Genomic DNA, 6,000 nt, shown 5'->3' with positions numbered 1-6,000 from the left:
CTACGCTGGCCCGCAGAATCAGAACTGACAGAGGTCAGCTGCGACCCATGCTGTGCTGTTAAGGGAGTTCACCTTTGACCCCACTGCCTTTAGAGAGTTAAGTGTTCTTCCTCATTAAGGTTTTGGAAAATCAGGATTTGCCACACATTTAATTATGAGCACAGGTTCCCATAACTGTTTTCTGAGCAAGTGTGGCCTTCGTGTGTGTGTCTCTGAAGCTTGGAACAGAGGGTCTAAACCCGAGGTAACAGGAAGGAGAAAGGGCATGTGGATTAGGTCTCTAGGAGGGTGGTTTGAGATGTTGGCCTTCACCTTGAATGTTATGTTCAATCCTGGGAGCCAGGATTAATAATTAACCTAGCAGAGAGAGTGTAGAAGAAAATGACTGGGACAAAGGGTGGGAGGGGGAGCTGATGAAGGGCTGGAACCCAGTCACAGGGAAACTGGTTGAGAGAGCCGGGGTGTTCAGCCTGGAAAGGAGAGGATTTGGGGGGTTGATCACTGTGTTTAGCCAGTTCAAAGGTTGGTATGGGGAAGAGGAAGGGATTTGTTCCATGGGGTCTCAAGAGAAAGAACGAGGACCACTTGGCAGGAAACACAGGGTGGGTGGTGGAGGAGACGCTTGGTCCCAGGGTTGGCGTGGCCATCACGTGGCACCATGAGCTGTCTCTGTGAGCTGCTCAAGCTGTGGCCGCACAGCCCCGAGATGGAAGGAATTCCAGTGTTTGATGGAGACAGATGTGAGGCTGCTACGTGCCCTTTAAGGTCCCTTCTCCCTCACACGGCCAGTGATTACTCGACCCTGCCCTGGGTTGAACTGGGTGGATATGGGTGTACCCTGCTGCCCAGACTCCGGCCACTGGAGACACTGGCCGTGGCCTTGTTGAGCTGATCTGCACAGAGAGGAAGAGCAATTTGCAGGCTCTGTGTCAGCGTGGGTCCTTAATGCCCTGGGGTCAGTCCACACCCTCAAACATAAAACCAGCCGTCCCAACAACAGGCTTTTTGCAGCTTGCTCTTTCCGGGGAGGAGGCCTCTCACTGGACAGCAGGGCCTCCCAGGGGTTTATCTCCCCAGATTGCTTTGGAAAAGCTCAATCCTAGGTTCCCACACAGTCCTTAGAGGGCTGGTCCCTGGCCAAAGTGTGTGTCTGCTTTTCTCCCCTCTTCCTGTGCCTCTTCTTCTAGCTACCCAGCCCCCCGCCTAGGGATCAGATGCTCACTCGGCTACTGACCAGCTATGTGACTGTGAGTGAGTTCTTTTCCCTCCTTGGGCTGTAGTGTCCGCATCTGTAAAATGGGGGTCTGGACCAGGAGGTCACTCCCACTCTGATGCCACAGAAACCCAGAGTCTAGGACCTGAAAAAAATCACTTCCCTTCCTTGTCCATTTACCTCTGTCCTTTCAAAGACACATCCCTGCCCCCTCCTCCCCGCCCACCCCAGGCTGCCCTTGAATGGCTGACCCTGCTCATCTCCCTCCGAACACTTAAGCAGCTACAGAAAGGGCCTTTTCCCAGAACGAGTGGAGAACCAGTCTAAGTGCCTGTCCAGGTGTCCCCGTGCCCACGTCTGTTCCTACTGCCTGCACCACACTTTGTAGAAACGCATTTTGGCTGGTTGTGCTCATGACTCCTGGTTGGAGGGCACCTGGCGAGGTCCCCTCTGAGCCCCAGGTTCAGTCCGTGCTGTGGCAGAGTCCAAGGCTCCCCGCTAACTAGGAACGCAGCCCGCGTGTTCTGCAGCAGCTACCTGCTGCCCAGTCCCTGCCCACAAAGAGAAAGCTCATCCTCTGGCACCAAACCTGGAGTCTCACTCGTCCTAGTGCAATGGCCTGAGGATTATCGTGGGTTATCGATAATAACCCCTGGGTTATTGTGGCCCTGCTCTTGCCCCCGCCGCCGATGGCTGGGGATAGACGTTCTTGGAACAATCATGGTGAGACATGGGTGAGAAAGTGCTTTGTGATTTGAAGAGCTCCATGTGAGGAATGACTACATCTGGGAGGTCCACTGGGCACCCATGGGACAGTGAGGCAGGGCCTCCCCAGGACTTGGGTTCTCCCTGGTAGCATCTGGGGAGGCGTCTTAGGTCAGCAGGTGCTACTGTACGTGGGCTTAGACGTGTTGAGTCAGGTGCTTCCTGGAAAAAGAGTGCGAACCAGAGCAAGAGCAAGACAGAGAGAGAGAGAGAGAAAGATGGAGAGAGTGAGAGTACGCGTGGACCCCATCTTGGCTGTGCCCCTCACTGCATGGCCCTCGGCGAGTTCTCCTTCTCTCTAAAATCAGTTCCTTCAACTGTAAAGCGAGAAGGTTGCTTTCAATGCCAGACATCCACACGCCCCTATCGGTGAGGCTCTGTGAACTCAAGGCTCTTCTCCGCCTCCTTGGGACTCCTGGACCACACAGCTCCTGAGTTGTCACCAAGGCTGAGGCAGTAGGGAGACCAGAGCGGTCTGGGCAGCTCGGTGGTTGGAGGAGGGAGCCAGTGGGGCCATGGAGATCCCTGCTTGGGCTGCATCCTCCACAGGCCTCCCTCACCGAGCAGGAGCCAGGGGGAGATGTGAGGCTGGTTCCCAGGGGCCCGCCCGCATGGTGGATGGTACAGCTTCCCGGGCACGTCATCCTCCTGACAGGCCTGCAGTGCCAGCCTCTTAATCAGAGCCCAGCCCTTTGGACTTGGTTTATAGATCGAGTTATGGGACATCACATAAACGCCCAGTGGAAAACCAGTTCCTGCATCTTCCTTTCTTCCTGAGGAATTCCTGCTTCTGCTCAGAGTAACCAGGTGGTCCCATTGTTGGGCATCTATAGACTCTCCCTTTTAAAAACGCTTGATTTTATAAGAAGTCAACGCGAAGATGGGCAGGTCTGGATTTTCTGGAGGGAAGCCCTGCACTTCAACACTTGGCCGAGAGAGCGGGGTCAGCCTCACGGCCACTTGATGTTGTTTCGAAGCTCAGGTGACAGGAGCAATATTTAGGGCGAGTTGCTGGAAAGAGAAGACATGGGAAGTGGCTCATACACTCCCCCAGATACCCTAAAAGATGTCTCTCAGACAAGCCAGAGGTGTAGAGAGCTGTAAATGTATTTTAAAAATTCCTATCCATAAATCCATACAGAAAAGTACATAAATCGCATGTGTGCCGCTGGATGAATGATCACAAAATGAATTTTGAAGTATTCACTTTTAGTCGCATTCCTGAATACCTTTGAGTCCTTCACTTTTGTTTTTCCTCCTTCTTTCCTTCTTGCTTTTTTTTTTTTTAATTAAAAAATTTTTTTTCTGGGGCTCCCCTGGTGGCGCAGTGGTTGAGAATCTGGCTGCTAATGCAGGGGACACGGGTTCGAGTCCTGGTCTGGGAAGATCCCACATGCTGCGGAGCAACTGGGTCCGTGAGCCACAACTACTGAGCCTGCGCGTCTGGAGCCTGTGCTCCGCAACAAGAGAGGCCGCGATAGTGAGAGGCCCGCGCACCGTGATGAAGAGTGGCCCCCGCTTGCCGCAACTAGAGAAAGCCCTCGCACAGAAACGAAGACCCAACACAGCCAAAAATAAATAAATTAATTAATTAATTTAAAAAAAAAATTTTTTTTTCTTTTTGGCTGCCCCGAGCGGCATGTGGGAATCTTAGCTCCCCGACCAGGGATCGAACCCATGCCTCCTGCAGTGGAAGTGCAGAGTCCTAACCACTGGACTGCCAGGGAAGTCCCCCTTCTTGCTTTTAACTTAGGTTATTTTGTTACATTTTATTTGAGCCACCTCAAATCCTTTCTGGAACCAGGAGGGATGAGAGTAAATACACAGAAAGATGAATGGGTTGAGGGATGAAAACCCATTTCTCTCAGATGACTGGGAAGATGATCCACCCAGAGTCACCAGTCCTGAGGGCCATGACTCCATCCTAGACATGAGGAAATGCCTCCCAGCAGGGATGGGGTGGTGATCTTAGGAGGGGAGAGCCCGGGGTCATCCTTGTTCTGCCCTGACGCCAGCTCTCTCCTCCCCGTCACTTGTCACCTGGGTCTCCATCCATCCTGTCAACGACTTCCTGCCTTCCTTCCAGGTTCCCAGTTGTAATAAGTACTATCACTGCATTCCTGTCTTCAAAATCCTCTGCTGTCAGCAGCAAAGCTTAGTCATTTCCCTTAATTTGCCAGCAGGGAAATGGCCGATGCCAGAGAAGACAGCCTGTCATTCCAAGGACTCAGGTGATGGCTCTGACAGTGGAACCCAGGCACCACGGTCATTTAGCCTTGTTTTCCCCTCAGAGCAATAACCAACAGCTTCATTTATGAGGAGCGTCAGCTCTTTCAGCTCTCATTTCTTATGCAAAGGCTGACCAGAAGGCAGTCTTCAGGAATAATATGTTGCTCCTCTGAAGAACAGAAACTGATAGTCAAAGGTGTGGTGTAACACAGAGAATGCTGGATTCTCATCCCAACCTTTGACTGAGACTTCTCTAGAATTCAGTTTCCTTTTCTAGAAGAGCATAGATTTAAACTGGATGAAGTCTAGGCTCCTTTCCGGTCCACGCCCTCCTCCAACCCCTCCCCCAAAGCACATGGTTTGGGTGGGTAGTGGTGTGAGAACCACACATTTTGGCACTTTTAGGTGCCAAAAATGGTGCTGGATAATAACACGTGTATAAGCAACTGTTTGAACAAAAGAAGAAACCCCAATTCCTTCTGATACCGATTTTATTTAGAAAACTTTGCTAGACATTTCTTTTTTGGACAAGTCCTTAAAAAAGGGAATAGGGGCCAAAGGCCTGAGATGAACCTTGCTATGAGAATGTCTCATTTTCTGAACTGCAGATGCTGCAACCTTCCAAGGTACTGGATTGAATAAATGGCCTAAAAGCACAGGTTGGAGTTTTTCAAAGCAAATGAGGGGGCAGAATTACAGAGGCCTCAGCTCAGGCAAGCCATCTGAAGGGGCTCCAATCTGAAATGCTCTTTTCAGGTCTTACGATGGAACTGAGTCGCTGAAAGCTCCAAATGCAACGAAACCTCTGAAGGAGTTGGTCACAACTTATGCAGATCCAGCCCAGCCGACTCCCATCCTGCAAGAGCCGCTGTCCCCCAGCCCAGCCTGGGGAGGAGCCTGGGTCACTCTATGCACCTGCGTGGTGAGAGAACGCCAGAAAAACGTTTACCATTTATGTGTAATAAATGATAATAATAACAATAATAATAAATAAAGCTGGAAGCTGTCGGGTCTGGGCACTGATGTGTGCAGTGGGCAGTACAGAGTCAAGAGGGTCTGAAATTAGTCAAGGCGAATGCAAACATAAACTGTGAACAAAATTTGCCCACCTCCTTCCTTCACTTCCCTCCTCCCTCCCTCCTTCCTTTCTTCTCCTTTATCAGATGAGATCGGGTGAAAAGTTATGATGTTTTCATAGAATAACAGACCGTCATAAATAGTTAGCTCGTGTAATGTCCCCACTTTATGGATGGGAAAACTGATACCCAAAAGGGGAAGTGACTTGCTAAGGTCCATGTTCTGGGCTCCTAGCTGTCCATGCCTTTCTTGAACCTGTTTGTCTAGCTAACTGCGTTTTCTTGCTCCTTTTTGGGTTGTATACTGAGAGGAATTTATAGAGAGTGTGCTGATCAAGGCAGGTTTCTCAGAGTGGGGAGCAGGGGAAGAATGCGGCTCCTTGGATTGAGCCCAGGTGCCCCTGTGTTTTTGCGCAAACTTCAGTCATGTAGGTCATTCAAAACAGACTTGTTCATTCATGTAATAATTAAGGAAAACACAGCAGCTCTTACAGCGCTCATCTCTGACCTTTAATTAGGTGTGGTGACGCGCTGGAAGCTGCTCTAGCCGTGAGGACCACGAAGTTGTTAGTTTAATCATTTCAAAGGCTGCTCTGTTTCATTGTGGCATAAAATTTGGAAGTCTCCTATGAAAATGTACAATTAAATATAACTCGAATAAATTGCTTTAGGCCAAAGAGAACTTTACCCTTCTTCCTGTGACCAGCCCTGTCCCCT

The sequence above is a fragment of the Balaenoptera musculus genome, chromosome 4 (genome assembly GCF_009873245.2).
Source record: "Balaenoptera musculus isolate JJ_BM4_2016_0621 chromosome 4, mBalMus1.pri.v3, whole genome shotgun sequence".
Taxonomy (NCBI): Eukaryota; Metazoa; Chordata; class Mammalia; order Artiodactyla; family Balaenopteridae; genus Balaenoptera; species Balaenoptera musculus.
Note: the sequence above shows the minus strand (reverse complement) of the source record.